The following is a 20642-nucleotide window of genomic DNA, read 5'->3' on the forward strand; positions in this document are numbered from 1 at the left end:
ATGAAAGAGAATCTCTCCATGCTGACTGGCTGACACCTAAGAGTTTCCTCTGGCCACTTTTAAGGGTAGTGTGAGGCCAGAGGGACAGAAGAAGCTGTTGGAACGAGAATTTAGGGGAATCCATAAGCAAAAGAACATTTGGAGAATTGAAACACAAAACGAAGCCTTCTGACCCTTTTAAAAATGATATCCAAGTTTCTTTGAGACTCTGAGGGCTTGTTTACATGATCTGAATGGAAGCTGAACTGATGCCCAAGGAAGTTCTAGACTGGCACAGCCCTCACCTTCTTTGTTTATATTCACACCCACCCTCCAACACACACACACATACACACACACAGATTTTATCCTTACATGAAACACATGTGTTTCTATAGCTTTGGATAAGTAATGGGCTCTGGCTGACACCACATGTTTAAGCGCAGAACTAGTAACTGTATCTGTCTCTGAGACAAGTGACAAGCTTGTCTTCCACATTCCTCCCTGGGAAAGAAGGTGTATAGGGGTGTGTGTGTGTGTGTGTGTGTGTGTGTGTGTGTGTGTGTGTGTCTACAGGTCTAAACTAAGACTTGGGGGCTGTGGGGTCCAGGAGGCCAGACCACCTCTGTCTGCCAGGACATGAGCACCAGAGCAGTCAATACTATGGTTTGCCTTCCTGCCTTTGCTCTTTTTCTATTGAGGTTGCTAACAAGAGGATGCCCAGTATATCCAGGTCTCCCTTGTCCCTTCAACCATCTTCTATCCTTGCTACCTACACCAGGAACCCCTACAAGTGTGTCTTAGAGACCACAGGATACAGATAGGGCTGCCAGATTTAGCAAATGTATTTATTTGTTATTGCTGCCTAACACATTACCACAAACTTAGCAACTGAACACAACAAAATTTTTCTCTCACAGTTTGCAGGAGTCCAGAGTCTGGCACAACATGGATGGGTTCTCTGCTCAGGGTCTCCCACAGCTAAAATCAGGGTCAGCCAGCCTGCCATCTCTCCTGAGGTTCAGAGTCCTCCTCCAAGCTCTTTCAGGGTGTTGTCAGAATCCAGTTCAGTGTGGTATAGGACTGATGTCCCTGTTTTCTTGTTGGCTGTTAAGTGGGGACTGTTCTCAGCTCCTAGAGGCTGACTGCTGTGCCCTGCCATGAGGCCTTCTCTGCAACACAAGAGTGTTCTCCTTCAAAGCCAACAGAGAATTCTCTACTGCTTGAAATCTTGGACTTCTTCTGTCTCTGGCTTCTAGATCCACATATGGTTCATCCACATATGGTTCATATGGTTCATATGGTTAGGTCCAGCCCATACAGATAATCTCCTTTTGATTAACTCAAACTCAACTGATTAGTGACCTTAATTACATTTGCAAAAATCCTTTTTGCCACGTAATGTAAGACAATCGCAGAAGTGATGTCTCATTTAGTCACCAGTGTCACCCACACTCCAGGGGAGGAGATTATTCAAAGGTGAGGGTCATTAGTGGTGTCTAAGAATCATACCTAACACAACAAATAAAAATACAGGACACCCAGTTAAATTTGAGTTTCAGATAAACAATGAAAAACTTTTTAGTATAATTATGTCCCATACAACATTTGGGACATACTTATACTGAAATATTATTCATTGTTTATCTGAAACTCAAATTTCACTGGGTGTCCTGTATTTCAGCTGGCAACGCTAGATGCAGAGCCTCAGGGCCTCTGCTCCACATACAGGCCAAGACTGGCCTGCAGTAGAAGAAGGCATTTCCTTTGTGAAGCAGGCAGCAGTAGAACTTTCTTCAGCTGGGGGCCCTTTGGTGATAAAAGAAGGCCTCTGTGGCCTTCTTTCTACAGCATCACTGTTTCTGCTTCCCTCCCCCAGCTCCCTCAGCCCAGGGCTGTCAACGCCCTGCAAACACAAGGAGAGCAATTGCTGTTCCCAGGCCATGTGCAGAAGCGACCCCGGAGGTCGGCCACGGAGTCTCACTTGCCTAGAATCACAGCCTGGTGGGTGGGGTAGGGGATCGGGGAGGGGAGCTTGGGGTGCAGAGGGAGGCAGAAGCAACCCTAGGCTCTCTCCCTTCAGCCCTGTATGGAAGACTCCTGCCCCAGAAGAAGCTCTCCCCCTCGAAGTGGGCCCTACAGGCTCTTGGGGCAGTGGAAATCTCCCCTCACCAGCAGAGTTTTCCTTGTGAGAGACGCTTGGCTCTCCTCACGGCTGCTCCAAATCCTTGCCAGCAACACTTCAAACTCTGGCCGGCCCAGTGTTACATTTTAACAGGCCAGGCCCTATTAGCCTGATCCTAGGATGGGTTATTCTTTCCAGTTTTCACTAACAAAAATCCCCTTTTATTTGGACACTCAAGTGGCCTCTAGGAACGAGGCTTTCATGAGTTGCCAAAAATGTTCGGATGCGGCAACATTTGTGTGTGTGGCCAATTACATCGGTACCTCTGGGGCTGATCCCACAGGCTTTTTCTCAGGCAAAACTTCTGTGAACTTCCAGCAGACCCCCCACCCTTTTTCCTGAGTTCTATCTGCAGGAGCAGGCCCTGGGTGGCTGCCTGAGCGGCTGGAGATGAGTTTAGGCACGGAGTTCTTACTCTTATGAAATCAATCTGAGCGGGGAGAGTGATTTATATGAGCACTAGTCGATGCATTATCAGAATTAATATCAATATTTCGCTGCTTCCCTTTTTAGGTTTTTCCTCTCATAAATCAATTTAGTTCGATAAGATTGGGCTGAGTTTTGGCTGCACACAGACTGGAGTGTTCTGCGTGGTGGACGCAGAGGACTATCTGGCGAGTTCAGACAATGCCTCCATTGTTTTCTGATTTATTGAAAGCTCAGGTTTTGTGCGTATTACATGTACTCACTGATGTTTTGCAAAGCAGGGATTAGTGAGAATTTTTCTGACCCGAAAGCCATCTCCCTACGGTGCTGGTTTCTTAAGAGTCTCTGGTTTGTTGTAAGCTGCCTTTTCCATAGCCCAGTAATGGCCACTGAAATGGTGGGTAGGTGTTTTTATAATCATTCTCTCTTTCCATCTTCCTATTTGGCCAGCACACACTAACTTGTCTCATGTCTGCTCTGAGTTTCCCAACTGCCTGCAGAAGAGTATCTGTTTGAGTCTTTTCCTTCATCATCACACTTATAAAATATGTTGGTTGTGCAATCTGTCTTTCTTGTCGATGCTATCCCCTCTGCCAAGCCAGTGCAGGCTGGAGACTCCCGTCAGAAGCCCATGAATATGGGTATCTGGGGCATATTCATTAGGGTTTAGATGCTCTCTTTAATTAACCTCTTCATGTACTTCATATAAACGTTCCCTCCACTACCTGTTTCTCAGAAGTCTGTTGCAGAAGAAGGCACTAGGGAAACCTAAGGTATTTTTCTTATGATAAGGACAATATCAGAAATATTTAGCAGTTAGTCTGCAACAGGAAATCAGAAAGAGCTGAATCAGCTTCAAATGCAGTCACACTCACTTCGCCCTTCCTCTTGTTCACCCACCACTTCTTCGCCCGTACATCATTACCCACCTGCTTGTCACCCTCTGCAGAGCTCCATGCAATGGCTTTTGCTATCTATACTTCTTGCCTGGGGACTCCTGTGCCTCTTTTCCTCTTTTCTCTGAAAAGGAAACAGGAGAATAAACTCAGGAGAACAGGGTGCAGTCCCACTGGCACACACAGCTGCTCCTCAGAAGCGTTTGGGTGTTAATCCCTGTAGCGGTGGCCAAAAGGCTGGTCGTGCTTTGCTTTATTAACTCTAGCAGAAATTAAGGATTAAATAAGTCTTAAAGAGGTGGGGCTTCCAAACCCAGGGTCTTACATAACAGTCACTCACTAAACAGTTGCGGAATCAACTAGATTTGATATTGATTAGTGTTTTTCTGTTTTAAGAGAAATTATTAGAAAACAAAACAAACCTCCCACAAGTGAAAGCTTTCCCAAATAAGGGCTTATCATTATATCCTCAGTGACAATCCCCTGTCAGAGCTACAAAATGAGCCACCCTGCCCTAGTACTTGGTGCTGGGAATTCGCAGAGCAGCCTCAGTTTTCCTGGAAACATAACATGCGCACGTGTGAGCACAGCACATCATACCACCGTCATCCCCAATCCCAGTTCACACACCGTCTCTGGCCAACACATGCCAAGTCTATTTCTTCTAAGGGGAGGACATTAGAACGGAAAATGAATCAAGAAATTGCTTCTGGAAACTGAAAGAGACCTTTAAAATGTTGGTTCTGGAACGCACGCCACTGAGATGGAAATCAAAGGTGGCAAAAACTCGACAAGTGCTGTTACAAGTGAGGAGCTCTTACTCCCTGAATTCCATGTTCTAAGGCAACGGTCCCCAACCTTTTTGGCACCAGGGACCGGTTTCGTGGAAGACAATTTTTTCGTGGACTGTGGGGAAGCAGGGGTTGACGGTTCAGGCGGTAATGGGAGCGATGGGGAGCGGCAAATGAAGCTTTGATCACTCGCTTGCCGCTCACCTCCTGCTGTGTGGCCCCGTTCCTAACAGGGCCGCAACCACTACTGGCCCGCAGCCCCGGCATTGGGGACCCCTGTTCTAAGGTGCTACGTTCCATTTCATCTACGTATATCATTAACTCAGTATTCTGGGGAGATGGCACGTTATTAGCCCCATTTTACATATGCCAAAATTGAGGTTCGGGGAAACTAGGTGGCTTGCCCCAAGACTAAAGGGTATGAACCAAAGCTGGCTCTCTTGTTCTCCTTTTGAAAAACACTGTTCAGAATGAACACATTTTTTTCTAAATAGCAACTCTTAGTTGCATATCCTTCCAACCAGGCTGTGAAGTCCTTGATGATGGTGATGATGATGATGGTGATCATTTATTTTAATCCACTACATTTCAAGCACTGTATTATACTTAAAGGTAATTTAATCTTCAAAATGACCCTGTAAGTTATGATAATAATATTAGCACCATTTTATTAGGAAAGAAAAGGGCTCAGAGATGTTGATTAACTAATCCAAAGTCACACAGCTAAAAGAGAGGCATGCTCTGATTTGGACTGGGCTCTCTTGTGCTCTCAGTAACTGCTGGATTGCACTGAAGAGAATGCTTGGTTAGAAAGCCCAGGGTGATTATGTTCGTGTCTATTTCCTTTTAAAGCTCAGACTTTCTTTCTCCTCATTTCTCGCAGTAGGCAATTCCAGCTGCCAGCCCCAGAGAATACGTCCTAGTGTGCAACTCACTGATACCAACCCAGGGCTGACCATCTGGAGCACAATGCACGGGGTACAAAGGAGGGCAAAATGTAAGCCTCTCTGTCTCTGTCTCAACAGCTACATTTGAGGCTCAACATTGTCCTACTTCTGGCTTGTCACTAATAACATAGATCAGGGCCATTAAGAGAGATCCACTTATATACTTCCATGAGTCTCTAGCAGAGCCTAGAAGTGTACAGTCATGCCTCAACTACTGGAAATGTTCATGGATCACTCTGGATAAGGATTCCTCATTTCTGAGTTAGTGTGGTTGCCCAGTGAAATCAGAAAATCTGTGTTCAGCGCCCACCTCTGAAACACACTAGCTGTGTACCTTCAGGCCAGTTACTTAATTTCACTGAAGGTATTTCCTCACCTGTGAAATGGGGATAATGCTGTTCTACTTTCAGCTGCTATGAGGATTAAAAAACACCTGTTCTGGCAAGGAGTAGGCCCTCAACAAATATTGTTTTCCCTTTTGGAATACATGGAATATAATGTAGATTCATCTCAAGATGCTAGATTATATACATTTTAACCATCAACTCCTAGACTGTGTCTTCACACAGTGAAGCGCTCAGAGGTTACTGCCTTAAGTACAACTCAATTTACCCTTGCACTACGCACTCTAGCCCACCTGGGTGGACCACCTTGTGTGGCTTTACCTTGACACCTGGGAGGTTCTCAAGGGCTGCTGAGTCCAAGGGTGAGGGGTGGTCCCAGACTGCTAGGCTGGTGTTTCATCTCTTTGCCCCACACATCACTTTTCTGCTGCGTTGGTGTGACCCACAATTTATTTCTCACCTTCTCTACTCCTCTGTCCTCCAGTGATACTCTCCATCGCCCCCATACCCTCCCTCCTTTCTGATTTTCTGTTTTCTCCTTTTGCCTCCTTTCCTCCAGTTTTCTCAGTCTTTAGTACCAGTGAGACTTGGCTGGTATCACTGCTAACTGCCCAGCAGGAGACAGATGGCACACTCAAATCCAAAGAACTCTAAAAAGGTTTAATTAAAGGCATATTTGCAGCATGGGCAGAGTGTACCACACGAGGGATGGAACAGTACCCCGGGTCTAAAGACAAGGGAGATGTTACCGCCTCTAGGCCCAAAGGGGTGGTGGGAGGGAACCTCCCCTCCAGGGAACCTCTGGAACGTAACTTCTAGAACCTAGAAGGAGAGTGTCAGAGAAGAGAGACCCATTGGAGAGAGACAAGAACCTCAGTAGAGAGAATCAGGGGGATAAATACCTCAAACCTTCTCTCCTCCCTCCCTCCCATATCCTACAAGGGTTTCCCATTGGACAAACCCAACGTGAAGCTGGAGAGAAAGGCTTCCAGGGCCCAGAGCAGGGTGAAGAAGGGTAGAGGGTCTGGAGGGACACAGACACCAAAGAGAGCTTGCCTTGCTCTGGCTCATGATCCCAGCGCTCACCAGCATTCCAGAGAGCCCACAGTCCTGGGTAGGGGGGGTGTGTGGAACAACTGGGGTGTGGCTGCCGTTTTATGCAGACATACAGGCTAAATTGTGTTTTCCATCCTCATGCCATTTCCCTTCGTTTCTTTAATTTACTATGGCCTGCGCTACATTTTATGGAGCTATTATAAGCCTACACAGGAGATCTTCTTGCCATACACAGGGAACAATCAATGCTCTCACTTAATAATTCATTCTTTCATTAAATGCCCCAAGTAATTAAATAAAACATGAATAAATTCCACATTGATATTTGCTGAAGTTTTGTTTCTAGAGAATTTTACCTGTTGGCTCATATGCTGGGACCATTATTTCCTATGATGGACAATGCAACAAGAAAATCTCAGAGTGTGTAGTCACAAAGTACCAAGTTCATTCTCATTGTTATCAAATGCTTACTAAACGCTCAATATTTTGTAGACATCACCTCCAATACTGAAATAGTCCAATGAAGTTTTAAAGAAACTGAGGCCCAGAGAAGCTCAGTGTCTTGCCCAGGGCCACATCGAGTAGAATTTGACAGCAGGTTTGTCTGGCACCAAAGCCTGGCTCTTTCTACTATTCCCCCCACTCCATCTTTCTTACACTTCTACGGGGAAGTAGGTGATACAGAAAAAATATCCTAGTAAGTCAGAGTTGTCCATATTTCAACACAAAGGTTCACGTGGTGTGTGTTAAAAAAAAAAAAAGAGAGAGAGAGAGAGGAAGAGGGAGAGAGAGAGAGAGAGAGAGAGCAAGCCAAGTGTGAATTTCAGAAACTTGGGAGAAGGGGAGAAAACTGGCAGAAAATAGGATCTTCTGCTCTACCTAATTCCCCTGAGCATCCTTTCCCAAAAGAAGTTTGGGCAGTGTTTATCCACGGGCCCAAATGTTTACCTCAGTTGTCCAAAGAAGCCCACCCTCACTGAAGGTGATTGTGTCCTGGCCCTGCTATGGATCTGTAAGAGGCACAACTGCTCTGGAAAGGGCTTTCAAATCAGTACTGGGGTCACACTCTTTTCAAAAACTTGTTTCCTTCATGACTTTTCTGTTAGCATGTTCTGATTATTTCACATCATCATAAAATATACTTCTTTGCTTTCACATTAGTTGTTTCTCGTTTTTTGTTTTTGGCCACGTGGTATGCGGGATCTTAGTTCCCCAACCAGGGATCGAACCTGTGCCCCCTGCAGTAGAAGCACGGAGCCTTAACCACTGAACCACCAGGGAAGCCCCCTCACATTAGTTTTGTAGATGGCGTGGATTGATGCTAAACCTGTGGACTGTCTCTAATGTTAGGATAGCCTCATTACTTAAGGAGGAAACTCATTTCCATATACATCCTCCCCACTCCCCTGCCCCTACCCCAAAGAGCTCCTCTTCCTGCATGTCCCTTTCGGAATAGCGGCCCTTGTCAGTCCCTTTGTGGTCTCAGTAACCCTTGAGTCCTGCCCCTCCCTCATACCCCAGCAAATCAGTCATCAAGTCTTGTTGGATCTGCGTCGTGAAGCCCTTTCTCCTTCTTTTTCACAGTGACCTCCACACTTGAAGCTCTTATCCACTCTCCTTTGACACCCAATGAGCACTCCCTATAGGATTTTTCTAAATAACTGAACAAAAGAGCTATTTGAGAGAGATTCTCCTAACCACCTCCTCTCCATTCCCGATCCATGTTCCACTGAGCCGCTAGAGTTAACTTTGTAATACTTGGATTTGATCATTTCACTTGCTTAAGGTACCTCCTAACATCTGCCAGTTGCCTAAGAGAATATCCCAGATCCTTTAACCTGATACAACAGGGTCCTCACCCTTCTTTCCCGGTGCTCCCTCCAGCCTACCCTGCACTCTTTATTCATTTAATCCTCCCTGCTTTGCTCATAGTGTCCTGTCTACCTACAACACTTATGGCCCTACTTCTTATGGCTCCTCTTGCATGAGCATGAGTCCATGCTCTTAACGACTACACTGTGAAGAGAAGGAATTCATTGGCCAGATTGGCTCAGATAGCTATGGCTAGGGGAACAAAGCCACTTATCATACACGTGGCTGGGGGGGCACTCATTTGTGGGGAGTGGGCATGGAAGGGTGAGCCATTATTAACAGGCAGCCACCCCAAGTTATCTATTATATTTCCTATGTTGTCGTAGGAACACAGAGAGGACAGGCTCTGTGTCCATGAACTAGTGTGGCAGATAGGACCAAGGCGTCCCAGAGACCTGCCTGCCAACTAAGAGAGGCTGAGGCAGGGGAATCACTTATTATACTGGTTAGCTAACATGCTTTTCTTGTCATTCACAATCTACAGAGAGGTAATTCTTTACTAGTTCTTTCTGGCTCTTGATAACTCAACCTTAAATTACCATGCAAACCCTAAAGGAAGGAACAGAGGGTGAAAGAGGGAAATGGGGGGGAGGGGTGACATCAGAGAGAGGCGGGTCACAGAAATCAATGCACTTCTTGTGAAACTGCTCTTTTCTCCTCCTTTCTTCACTGGACCCACCCATTAAAATGAAGGTGAGATCAGAGTAGATTAGAATATTCTGAATGTCCTTTACCTGCAGAGTCTTTTCCTCAAAGGATATTTTAGTGGCACTATACGAATGCATCCGACAGACACGGAGCTGGCTGGTGTGCTGCGTGGGCCCCTCCACAGTGGCCTGGGAAGCAGTAGGGCTGCAGCACGACTGGAAAGCCCTGGAAAAGACCAATATCAGATCGATCTGCCCACCACAGACGACTGAATCTCAACCTGGTCAGAAGAAGGGCAGATACGGGAGCTCTCAGGCCAAGCCCCAGTGGAGTTTTCTGTATTCATCAAAGAATTCTAACAGAGCTGTTTTTCTTTCACCTTTGCAGGTCCCTTGCTTGAGAGGAGAAAATGGCTGTATCATTTGTGGCCTGCATGTGTTGTGTCTGGTTCCCGTGGTTTGTTTTCCTGCTTTGAAAGCGAAACCGTGCATGGCTCCGAGATGGAAAGCAGACCACGGTTTGTCAGCGCAGCCATTCGTCATGTCCCCCAGAGGGGGCTGTGAACTCCTGCAGCCTTGAGCTCTGCCAGCGCCTGGACCACCCACCTTGCAGAGCTCAGAAGGCCACCAGGCAGCGCGGGCACGAGGCTCTGCTACCCAGCTGGCCCGAGGCTTCAGCCAGCTCCCACCCACCCCTAGGGACGCAGGCCTGAAATAAACCAGTGTGATGGACCCTGGACCCAGCAGTCCAGGTCTGTTGCAGGGTGAATCTGAAGTGGGCCCAGGGTAAACATGCAAAAAGGCCCAGAGTGAACAGAGCTTCTCAGATCCCCTTCAGAGCAGAGCCGGGTAGGAAATCACTTCACTGCTCCGTGAAAAGCCATTTGGCTATGTTTAAGTTGAACTCTTTTGTTTTTTACTGTTCTGCAGAAAGCTAGTTGTAAAATGCTCTGATGTACAGCAAAGAGCAAATGTCTGCACCTGTCTGGGCAGGGAGGGTAGGGGTACAAAGGAGGCACGCAGAGACATCGCTGCAGGAAGTTTCTAGTGCAGCGGTCCCAGGCAGGTCGGCAGTGCTCAGCAACTCCATCAGACTCACCTGGGAACTTATGAAAGAGGCCCTGGTCTGCAGCAGCCAACCTAGACCTTTGGGGCTGGCAGCCTGGAATCGGCATTTGTAACAAGTCTCCCTGGTGAACATTCTGCCAACCCATTTGAGAACCAGAGCACAGGGCCATATTGATTATACAACTCCATATCTGGGGAATGTTTCTCCGAGTGAGCCCAGAAGGTGCTCTGGTCCCCAGGGGGGTCAGAGGCAGCTGGGGCTGGTCTCAGAGCTGATCAGCAGGACCAAAGAGGAGGATCCCGTTTGCTTTGCCAGGTTGTGTCAAGGCTGGAGAAAAGGAGCTTGGCACTCAAGCCTTCTGAATCCATAAAAGCCTGGTATAAATATGCCACCTCGACCAGGAACAACAGCATATGACAGAGTGGGAACCGACTGCCTCTGGGCTCAGGGAGGAGCAAGTGGAGCCTAGAGCCTGTATTTAAGACTTTGTTCACTCTTATGTTTGTGTTCATTTTTGTAGGACTATCTCACCTTGTAATTTTAATAAAGATAAACCTGTAATAGAAAAACATGGAAGTATGTGCTTTCTCACTCTCTCTCATTTAAACCTATAGGACATCCCATCTCGTTCGTCATGGGCATATGCATCCAAGACCCTGTACCATGACCCAGGGTAGACTCCAGGCGCTTGGCATCAATCAACGGCATGGACGGGACTTCCCTTGCAACTGCAGGGACACCAAGGCCCCAGTTTATCCCAGTCTTTCGGGGTTTCCCAGAATGTGCTCAAGTAGTCCCAAGCCCCCAGTCTCCCTCCCACTGACCCCTGCCCAAGAAAACCCTTAGATCAGGCTTGTGCTCCAGGGACGGGCGGGGTTACCAGTTGTCCCAGACCACGTGGTGCTTCGTCAGCCCTCACACTGGACGGTGACTCCTGAGTCAGGTTTCCTGACTTCATGACTTCAGCATGTGTGGCCAAAGGGACCGAGCGGTCATGCTCTCCACAACACCTGGCAGGCTCTGTCTCTTGGGCTTCGTCTTGCAAATTTTCTAAGGAAAAAAAAAATCCTAATTATCTCATTTCTTTCCCATTGGGTATCAGGGTGAGTTTTGGTGGGAGGAAGGTATGCTGGAAAAAAATGGCTCTTACTGCTTCATGTGCATTATCTGTCTTTGCAATCCAGTGATGAAAATGTCTGTGGGAGGGAGGAGGGGCTTTGGCAGGAGAACACATTCCAAGACCTACTGGCCGGAGCGGTCGGCTATCGTATGCTCTCCGCAAATGATTTATATTAACATAGTCAGTGTTCCTGACAGGGGGGATGACCATTACTGGCTATGGCCAAGTCTCCTTGGAAAAACAAAGAAAAGGAAGAGCTAATGGCACAATTGGTGTGAGGAGAGAAAGAGGGATTAGAGAAAAAGTACATGATGAAATGGGGATTAAAAAAAAGAAATAGCTGGAGGGAAGAGCCAGAAGATGATTTTCTACTTTACAAGAATTATTATTTCTATTTCCCTGATCATCCCCTTTTACTTTTAAAAGGAAAGGTGTTTTTCTTCATTGTATTAATACTCTAGAAGTACTTAATTGCATCAGACATTTTGAGAACTGTTGATTTAGGAGTCTCTCTCCTTATGATAGAATAGACAACTCTTAGTCAATATCTGAAATTCATTCAGACTTGGTAAAGACTCAGGGAGTAACTGGAATGACCCATATGAATTTTTTTTAAATTACCTCCACTGGTGAGTGAAGTTGTTTGCTTTGGGGACAGAAACATAGGTCAAAGTGAAGCTATCACTGGTTTCCTGCTCACTTCTTTTTATTTCCCTACTTTTTTGCTAAAAGAGCAGTTTTTTAAGAGGATAAAGACTACTAAATTCATTCATATTTGTGATCGTCATGAGGCCTTGGACTCACGCATTCTCATATGGTAACAGTGTTTTTCACGTGGTGAGGACTGAAGAAAAGGTCTTTAAAATGGATACAGGCAATGTCCTTGGTTGTCAGCTAACTCAGCATCAACACCACCTCCTGCTACATTCTCCTCTGCATCACAGGGGAGAAGCCTGGAAACACATTTCTCAGAAGTCTTCCCCCGTATGGTTGTGAGTTAGACTCTGCCTCTCAGAGGCCCTTGCACAAAGTTTGGAAGCCAGAGTTCTCCAGCAAGATTTCCAGGCATACACATCAGCAGATACGGAGGTTTCCAGGCAAGCTCTAGAGAATCACCTGCTCTGGAGCTGTAGGCCAGCCGTGTCGGCTTCCTGGAGACTTGAAATTCATCGTGACTTCCGGGCAAGCTTTTGAGCACTACCCGCTCCAGAGATGCAGGCAGCTGAAACCTGCAGTGGGAGATGACCTTAGCTTCCAGACCTTCCAACAGTTTTGCAAGCCTCTCATTCTCTGAATTGAAGTCATTACTGCTTATAATACTTAGAGTGGCTTCTATTTTCCTGAGCAAGCTCTGAAAAATGCAGCAAGCCGTTGGGATGGGACAAAATCACTTTGGGAGGGAGTGCAGATCGAGTAGAGGACAAGGAAGCACATGAGCTACTTCCTTCCTTCCCCTGCCTCGCACTGTCTGACAGGCTGCCCTCCAGCTCAGTGGGCTCATTCCCAGCATCTAAGACCACCTCTGATGCTCCTCAGAGTTAAACAAAAATGGCGCCCAGGCCCCAAAGATACTCCTTCCCCGTTTTAAAGAAACAGCCGTTATTTTAAGCATCCGGCTTTACAGATTTCAAATGTTAATAGCACAACTTCTAGAACATATTGACTCAGGTTTAAAAGGAACAACCTGTGTCCCACATTGACTCAATGGAATATTCTACTACTTGAGCAGAGTGTCTCAAGTAGTACAACAGTGTTTCAGTCTCTTTAGTTTATCACTAATCTCAGCAAAATCAACTGCTTGCTTCTGAACATAGTCCCTTAAACCAGAAAACATGGTGAGATCCCCAAAGGGAGGGGCTGAGCGTTGCCAGCATATATAGACACTCAAAAAATTCACTGAATGAGTTCTTGAAATCACAGAGAGAATTCCAAGAGATGTGGTAATCAGGACAAAATGGTATCTCTAAGATGCAGAAAGAACACTGAAACTTTCTAACTCTTCCATGGGGAAGCTAACAACTCAAAAGATCCTTTCAAAATCTAAACCTAAAGAGGTTCCATCCCCAGAGAATCTGAATTTCTGGGTCTCTAAGAAAGAAAGGAATGTGAAGCTATGTCTTTCTAGAACCACCTCCACCCTTGCCCTAAGAAGTATTTAACAACACAGAAATGATTTAACTGGCATGCCAGCCAGAGTACCCAAATAAACAGTTCCATTTTCCAACAAAGGGAGTTACTTAAAATCCCCTTGAAATACCTCAAAAAATTAACGTCAAGAACAACACAGGCAATAATTTGGAATGATCTCAGAGTACTGCTGCAACCTTTGTTTCTTCCTCTGGCAAAAAGAGAGTGGAATTTAGAAGCTCTGATTTTGAACCCCAGGACTGGCCACTTTTTAACTGAGTGGCCTCGGGAAAAATCACTTTGCTTTGATTTGATTTTCTTCAACTATAAAACAGTGATGATGGCATGTACGAATGTACCTTCCTAACCCCCATGATTATTGTGAGGATAAAACGATAAGTGTGAAATGTCTTAGAAAATAGTAATATTCTCAGCTACTAAAAGCTTGTATTCCTGATTATGATAACACTATCTAATTGCTCCAATTTTAAGTTATCACTTATTTAATGACAAAATAAACACCCTTGATAACCGATTCCTATGGCATGGGAGTGGATAGCGATTTTATTCCACTGACTTACAAACAGTAAATCTGCAACCACACAGCACAGCCATTACACAGCCATACTTACAAATAGGAAAGTCCATAGCAAAGTTGTTATGGCAACAGCTGGACAGTGAGTATGAGATTGGAGTGGACCATGTCCTCACTAATAAATGTCAGCTTGATTTGAATTACTTACTAAAGTAGAGCTTAGACAAAGCCAAAAAGGAAAACCAAAGCTTTCTCGATAAGATGGAATCCCAAAGCATAAATAAAAGATTCCACCTGAGAAGAATGATTTATTATCTCTCACTCAAGAAAAGGATGCATAGTCCATTCTATGTGACCACATCCCTTAAGTTGTTTGCTACTGGTTTATAAAAAGCTCAGGCACATGTGTACATAAACACACAGACACACACAAGTACACACACACACACACACACACACAGATATAAGTTCAATTGAAAGAAAAACTAGAAGTCATTGGTTACTTGAAATGAAACTAAGTACATCTTTGCCCTAAAAAAGCAAATTACCCCGCCTTCAGGTCAGAAACACTGATGAAAGTTTACATCAGCCAAAGAGAGCTTGGTATTCAGGAAACCCGAGGCATTAAAGTGAGGCTGTCACAAAAGAAAAGAGACTGAATGTCTAAAACTTAAAAACCCATCACACCTAGCATGAAGATGTGAATGAATTTATTCTTCTTCAAACTGGTTTGGACCATATATAATTCACTTCCTTACAAGGTATTTGATTAGAAATGCTGGAAATAATCATTTTACAGCATAAAACCCTTCATTCTTCAAGTTCTCCAAGCCACCAGAGATATGACACACTGTGAAGAATATTTACATTTTTGTTAGGAAGATACCAAGTACCTTTCCTAAGAGCAGCCATCTTGGAATGAACGGTCATAATGAATTTTTTTTTTTTAGTCATACATGAACTAAATGTCTCCCTTTTCCAACATAATTTAGACAGCTGTACAAAATCAACATCAGATTTTTAAGGGTTTTTAAGTTTCTTATAGTTAGGTATCATTTATAAGACATGACCAGATATGACATGATCATCACTACTCTATAATTAAGATAAATAGAATAATTGGGATAAAATACTGGATTGGTGAAGAAGAATTTATTTGAGGGCCCAGTGGCATCTCTGTCTTGTGTTAAAAAAGCCAATCAATAAGAAACAAATATTTCAGTTGCACTATACAAACAAAGCTGACAGTTCATCATTAAAAACCTGGGTTTCCCCCCCCATGCAAGCCCACCTCAGGACCTCTACCATACCTGGCAAGAACACAAGATCCCCATTTCCTTAAGAAGCTGCATCAATTTGAATGTGTTTGACTAAAACAGGTATAAACAATGAGGGAATGTATTACCTCACATATCAGGAAGGCTGGGCACATCATGGCCCAGACTCTGATATTCTGAAATTCTCTCCGTTTGGCCTTTTTGTACTCGTTGGCTTTGTCTTCAAGCTGCCTTCCTTCATGATTGCAAATTAGCTCTCAACAGCATTTAGGGCTACATTTTTCTCTATTCATGTTCAGTGAGCAAGAGACAAAAACTCTCTCCTGATTGTGGAATAAAAATGCTTCCCTTCGGTCTTATTTGGCCAACTTGAGTCCCATGGCCACCCAATGGACCAATAGTTGCCAGGGGACCATCAAGTATGAACTGTCCTAATCACTGGTTCCAGAGTTAATGACCAGCAAAGGAGATGGGGTGGTAATGACTGGCTTGGACCAATCAAGACCAATCCCTGAAGTGAGAGATTGAATGAACCTCTCTTGAGTTATTGGGCTACATTGGGTCAGAGGTCGAACACCAAGAAGAAAATCAGGGTTTTGTAAGGAAAGAAGAAAGGGAGAATGGATGCCAGTAAACAGCTGACAATGTCCATCTTAGAATCCAATGGGCTTACCAGAAGTGGTGAGAAGAATTTTGCCTCTGATGGTGTGTCTGGAATTTATGTGGAACAGTGGTCTTCTGTCAGTAAGAAGGGGTGTTTCAAATTGTAAATCCACGTGCTTATACGTAGCCTCAGGAAAATAGATTCCAGGTTCCTTAAGAGAGAGGGCTGCAAAGAAATTTAAATAGACGGATGAAACTTTATCAGAGCCTGTTATAAGAGCCATAAAATCAGTAGAAACAAAGACATCCACATATCAGCAAAAATAGAAATAGCAGCTACTGATTTAGGATAGCAAGTGGCAGAATGGAGAAACAAAGCAAGGTAGCAGCAGAAAAGCCCAAATGCCTTCAAGAAGACAAAAGTCACCCTACCATCGAGAAGAAGGAGATTGGGGTGGCTTTGGGGATCAGTATTTCTATTAGATCAGGGTTCAAAGCTGAAAATGTGAAGATAATTCCAGAGTCCTTGGTTAACTGCTAAGAATACTTGCTTAGCACTCCTCTCTCTCCCAGGCTGGAAAAGAATTGTTTCTCATAAAAGAGGATCTTCCAAGAACTCCCCAAAGGTGAGTAGACTGGATTTCCTGACTCGCTGTGTTACCATAGGAAGGTCACAGAAAAAGAGACTTAATAGTGCTCATCTTGGATAGATCAAACCTAGAACAAGGCATGGCCTTTTCATCTGAATGTGCTTCAATATTTCTATTTTGAAGCTAGAGAAAAAAAGGTAGGAAACACTTAAGGAACTTAAAAAAATCAACGAAAACTGTGGGCAAACTAAAATTTTAAAAACAGGAATATAGTACATACCAACATAAACACACACACACACACACACACACACACACACACAATTGCCTGAAATTTTCATATCATTAAGACCAAAGTAACTGCTTGGCTAAGTCATCTTGAATTGAAGAGAACTGATAGAACTTCCCAGAAGACTAGCTACCCATAACATATCCCAATGAAGAAATCCACTATACAGTGATAAATGGCCATGAGTTATAGAATCAAGATTCAAATAATTTTGACAGTCTAAATGTTGAAAAACAAATGATCAGTGACAAATGCAAAGTCCATTACTTTGGCTGAAAGAATCAACGGTCCAGACAGGATGATACCGGTTTAACAGCTATGAGTTTTGACTAGGTCTGTTAGGTGACCACAAGTTTAATATGTGATCATTAGAGTAATGTAACTTCTAAAAAATCAATATAATATTTAGATCACGGCAAGTGATAACTCTACCATTTTCCAACTGGACCAGACCGCATTTGGGGTTCTGGATAACTGTGGTAAATTAATGACGATGTTGACAAAGTAGGGCTTATTCAGAGGAGAGGGCAAAGGGGAAAGCCTCAGGAAACCATATCATAAATGTAGCAGAAAGAGCATCATTTAGAGTTGGAAATAAAGGTGTTCTGTTACTCTAGAGAGCAAAGACCGAGCCAGCAGATTTGAGCTCTCTGCACGAACAAGTGGACACCATTAAATGTCCTATGTCACATGCGTGGAAAGCAAAAGGACAGACCCTGGAGCCAGTCAGCCTGGGTTCATAATCTGGATCTGTCACATATTGACTTTGTAACCCTGAGCAGGTTGATGGAAACCCCCATACCTCAGTTTCCTCATCAGCAAAATGAGGACACTAGGAGTCCCTGCCTCAGAGGATTCTGATGAGGAATACATGAATTATAAGTAAAGTGCTTAGAACTGCGCCTGGTAAATCGTAAAAACTGTAAACATCTTTGCTATTAATACAAAGAACCGGCTTTTTCACAAACAGAGATTCCATGTGTATTGGTTTACTAAGGCTACACTAACAAAATACCACAAACTGGGTGGCTTAAACAACAGGAATCCATTGCCTCACAATTCTGGAGGCTACAAGTCTGAAATCAAGGTGTTGGCAAGGTTGATTCCTTCTTAGGGCTGTAAGAATCAGTTCCATGCCTCTCTCCTAGCTTCCAGTAGTTTGCTGGCAATCTTTGGTGTTCCTTGGCTTTTAGAAGAATTAACCCGATCTCTGCCTTCATCTTCACATGGAGCTCTCCCTGTGTGAATGTCTAACTCCATATTTTCTCTTTTCATCGGGACACCAGTCATATTAGACTAGGGCCCACAGTAATGACCTCCTTTTAACTTATTTATCTCTGTAAAGACCCTATATCCAAATATGGTCACATCGTGAGGTACTGGGGGTTAAGACTTCAACATATGAATTTGGAGGGACACAGTTCAAGCCATAGCCATGTCGCTGGGGAGCTTTAAAAAGAGGCCAGAAGGCCTATAATCAGAGATGTTGCTGGTTTAATTCTCCAGTGCAGCTGATTTAGGACATGTTTTTACAAAACAGTTATAGGTCAAATCAGGACTTGCAGTATGCAATTTAAGGTGCAATAAAAAGCTTGATTTCTCAACCCAGAGACCTGACTTGGCCTCACAAATTACAGTAGTAAAAAGACCGGGCAATGTTACTGTTACTTCCTTTATTCGTGTTCCTGTAGAGACAGCAGGGGGAAATATCTCCTTATGACCCCTTTAAGGCCGCATTCTTGCTTGAGCATTCTTTTTGCTCCACAAGTAACAAGCATCCAATACAGTGGTGCCTATGGGAAAATAATATTCTATCTCTTCTGGAGCACTGCAGACTTTTTCCATCTTCATCTCATTTTATCCTCCCAACGATGATGGAGACTATGGACATCAAATAGCTTCATGCTCATTTCCACATGTGGGAACTGAGAGGTTAAGCTTTTAGTCTGGGGTCATGTAATTAATTAATGGCAGTGCTGTGGTTAGTGCTGTGATAATCTATCAATTACGAGTCGATTTATTGAGCATTTCCTATTTGTTTAGTACTCTATTAAATATTGAAGATTGAGACAGGTTATCAGACAAATCACAGCTGTGAAACTTCTAGCGCTGAAGTAGAAGCCATATCAGTGGAGGCAATAAGGATCCCTGCTCACTCTTAACTAAGCAAGCCATGACCACAAAGTTCTCGGGACATTTTTTTTTTGTCTTGGCACAACTACCCGCAGATCATCCAGAGGACTTCATTTCAACCTCCCACTACAGGCAACGTTCTGAAACACTGTTTTCCTGCTCCTTGCTAGAGCTGCTCTCTCAATTCTTCCTGCACCTCAGGAAGTTCTGGAGACCATGTCTCTGACCCATGCCTTGGAGAAAATGGCACTGTCATTTTGATCGGTCATCTTGCCACAGAAAGCAACAGCTTAGAAGTTTCCAGGGCTCTAAAACCACCTCCACTTCTTAAACTTCTCAAACCAACTCAGCAAAGAGCAGAGTGTGCCTCCCCCCAGCGTCCAAGGGCAACCCTGCTAAGTAAGTGCATCTGTGAGGCGCACTGCATAACAAACAACCATAAAAATCTCAGCGGAGATCGGCAAAAGTCTCTTATGTTTTGCTCACACGTCTGTGAGTTGACAGAGGTTTGGCTAGTGATGGAGGCTGAGCTTGGCTGGGCTTGGTTCCAACCTGTGGTTGGGTTTCGAGCTCCCCCACATGTCTCTCATCTTCCTTGGAAGAGCACTTTCCTGAGGCATGTCATTTTCATGGCAAAAAGCAGGAGCACAAGAGGGCAAGCCCAATCCCACAAGTGTATCTCAAACCCATGTCCACATCACATCCACACACCTCCCATTCGCCAAAGCAAATCACTTGGCCAACTCTAAAGTCAAAGGGTGGGGAAGTACCCCCCCATCCACCAGGAAGCAATGTAAAAGATGGGCAGGTATAACACCACTCCAAGGGAATGGCGGATCAGACCAGTCATTTGTTTGCCCTGGTAAGGCAAAGGCCCAGTTCTTCAGGTTGCCCACGATGCCTCGCCCCCTAGGTACCTGCCCTTCCAGCAGCACAGAGTTTTGTCTTTGACCTTTGACCTATCCTGCCTTCTCCTTTCCTCTCCAGATTCCATGACACCACCTCAAAAGCAGCTCCTCCTTTCTCATGCTGCTTTATTAAAAGCTTTCTGCCAGCCTGGGAAGTTGAGGAATCCCACCTGCATCTAATAGACGATAATTTACTAATGTAACCCAGCACTGTTTGCTTTTTCCCTCAGTCTGTTGCTTGCCTGTTGCATTGTTTTTGGCCAAGTTCCAAAAATCATAATCGGAAAAGGAAAAAAGAAACTATTTAAAAGATGATTATCCAAATATCCAAGCCACTCTCCAGGTAATGAATCCATATTGAGGGAGACTAGCATTTGGAACAATAATGTAAGAGGAAAAGAAAATGAAAAATTCCCATTAAAGTAAATAGGTCCTACAAGTCTATCTTTGCAGGCCCACAACATGGAGCCCCATAGATTTAGTTGTTCACACCTCTCCCATATTTTCAGAGCCATTAACCAGGCTGGACTTGTCAGGGTTTCAACAATGTAACTGTTTAACTATAAATTTCCCTGCTGGCTGGGGCCTGAGGTTTCCAATAATCACAGGCAAAGGCAGAAGTCAAAATAGACAGTGCATGGGAGAAGGGAGGCATGAGAATTTACTGAATTGGGAGGGCCTGGGGTAGCGTGGATAGAGAGTGAAGGCTGCCAGAAGAAAGGATGCCGAAGAGCAGGGCATGGGACCATGGCGGCTCTGCGTTAGATTGCAAGTAAGGCTTCTGCTTCCTGACAGCACAGAAACAAGCCTGAGACCCTGGCTCCTTCCCACACAGCCAACCTGGAAGA

General features: G+C 44.6%; 1 long non-coding RNA gene across 1 annotated transcript in view; it reads right to left on the minus strand.

Annotated features, from left to right (window-relative positions):
* The window catches only part of LOC309633180, an 89621-nt gene that overhangs the window by 21448 nt on the left and 47531 nt on the right, over window positions 1-20642 (minus strand). The window contains exon 3 of the long non-coding RNA XR_014247361.1: window positions 898-16100. This is a non-coding gene — a long non-coding RNA (uncharacterized lncRNA). The remainder of the gene's footprint in view (window positions 1-897; window positions 16101-20642) is intronic.

Source organism: Balaenoptera borealis, assembly GCF_965194805.1.
Source record: "Balaenoptera borealis genome assembly, chromosome: 8".
Classification (NCBI taxonomy): Eukaryota; Metazoa; Chordata; class Mammalia; order Artiodactyla; family Balaenopteridae; genus Balaenoptera; species Balaenoptera borealis.